Here is a 2,317-nt window from a genome sequence, read left to right on the forward strand (position 1 = left end):
GCTGTGCACTCTAATGGCTATATCAATATTATCGTGCCTGGGACTTGCCCTGTGACAGATGTATTAATGAGCCCACACCCGGCTCCCGGGAATGGGCTGCATCGCTTCAGGAATGGAAGCAGGAAGCCAAGGCAGGGGGAAGACGGGCAGAGCCCACCCTGGTGCCTGGGCCCCTGCCTCAGGAGACAGAGACAAGCCCAGGGCACCAATCCCCACATCTGGAAAGCACCACAGCTCCCCACAAACCTATACCCCCCATAGTATACAAGAATAAGATTTCATCTTAAGCTATTGTGCATTCACCTCTGTGTACATTACACAAACACATGCAAATCAGGACAACAATATTTTTTGAAATCAAATTAATGAATGTTGCAGATGTTTGATTTTTAGAATATAATTTGGTATTTTTCTGGTTCTGAGATGGCAAAACCCCTTGCTGAAAGGAGCATTTCTAGGGGCAAGGGGAGGGACTTCCAGTGGCAAAGATCAGGGGTTAGAAGGTGGGACTTCCAGTCCCAAGATGGAGACCAGGGGCAGGGCAACTGTTAAGGGGTGGGGCTACCCATGCCACCCTCGACAGCTTGCCAAAATTCAGTTAGCGGCCCTCTACCCAAAATAATTGCCCACCCCTGACTTAAGCTAGAAGCCTTGGAAAACCTGCAGCTCATATATGCATAGTAGAGATTTGCTAGCGTTTAACAGCTACAAAGGTCAATAGATTTTATCCACACTGGACATGACTCCTTCCTTGGATAGACCAACAGCTTCTCTGCATTTGAACTGCTGTGGGCCATGCTGGGCATCTGACCTGAAAACACATAACTCTCTTCATACCCACTTTGTTTGGATCTAGGCAATGTGGAAGAGGGAGTAAGCTGCCTATATTGAATGCAGGAAAAGAAAGGAGACCTCTAGGTAGGGCAGGGTGAGTAGACTAGCTAGGACTTAAGGGGAGGAGTATCAGAAAGCCAGGAACTTGGAGTGAGAGATTGGGCCTAGGTGAGCAAGGAGAATGGAGCTGGGAACCAGGAGAGAAGTTTTTAAAAACTTGTAGTCCAGTATATTTTAGAAGAGGTACCAAAATTTTTTTTAAAACTTGGGGCGGGCAGGGAGAGCGAGAGCAAGAACACACATGCAGACTGAGGGGAAATTTGGGATTAGGATGGGAAGTCCAGAGGGGACTTGCTAGGTAAAGAAACTGGAAATGATCTGATAAATTGAGACTGGGACAGTATGATGAATCTAATGAACCTCATGATGAACCATAAGGATGTAAATATGATGCCAGGAGATTGCAGCCAGGCAGGAGCTGGATACAAGACTGGGTATTAGTAGGCCACTTGAGGTCTGTGGAAGACAAATCTGAAGCAGAGTCTTGTCAACAGTCTGCACAACTCTTCTAAAACTGTTTCTGAAGACAAGGTATAGCAACACATTTGGTAATAAAAACACTCGCTTATCACACTTGCAATCTTAATTCTAAAATTCCTGCAACCTTTATACATTTTTAATATAGTAGTTTGTGTTATCATTATAGATCTCATTGCTGTCTCTCACATATAACTGCGCGCGTACACACACGCATGCATGCGCACACACACACTTTATCTATAAAGTAATGGGACTATGGGTAAGAAACAACATGTAATAGGCAAAGCCTGTCATCCGCCTAGTCATGATCAGCAGTTTAGAGTCTGTGCTAGAAATATGCCTTAAGAAGAAAGGAAGATAAACTCATGGCTGTTTAAATTTAATTGGGGAACTTTTCCTATGAATAAAGGGCAACACAAGAGAATTTAGGACTCAGTAGATCAGCTAGGTAAAGCAGCAATGAGGGTACAGAGAAATAATGAATATTTGATATAGAGCTGTTGGGGGGCCAATATATAGACTCAAAGAGGTAGCTGACATGGTCAGAATGAGGAGCCACAATGAATTTAAGCTGTTACATTCTGATTTACACTGGGGGTTATGGATGGTCAGCACACTTAAAAACCCTGGCACTTAAAAGTGCCTCCTAAGGATTTAGGAAATTGAGATAAAATTTTTACCAATAATGAGATTTAAAATTTACCATTGAAACAAGTATTTTGAATGTTAACCTGATGTTTAGAGTTAAGGATTTATAATACAAGACATTAGAAACTACTGACTCCCTTCCACCCTAAGGAACAAATTGCAAACGTGTTAGCTGCGGGCATCAGCAACAGGGGATAAAACATAGTCACCTACAATAAGATTAAGAAGTTTAATGGAGCAATCAAATGGGTTTTCTTTGTGCAAATAAAACCTTTTTTTTTTTTTTTTTTTTTTT

The 2,317-nt window shown here is 42.4% G+C and overlaps 1 protein-coding gene across 11 annotated transcripts in view; it reads right to left on the minus strand.

Annotated features, from left to right (window-relative positions):
* Positions 1-2,317, minus strand: part of LRBA (LPS responsive beige-like anchor protein) — a 760,533-nt gene that overhangs the window by 337,379 nt on the left and 420,837 nt on the right. The window lies entirely within an intron of this gene.

This window comes from Gavialis gangeticus, unplaced genomic scaffold (genome assembly GCF_001723915.1).
Source record: "Gavialis gangeticus isolate Ggan-Ray unplaced genomic scaffold, GavGan_comp1, whole genome shotgun sequence".
Classification (NCBI taxonomy): Eukaryota; Metazoa; Chordata; order Crocodylia; family Gavialidae; genus Gavialis; species Gavialis gangeticus.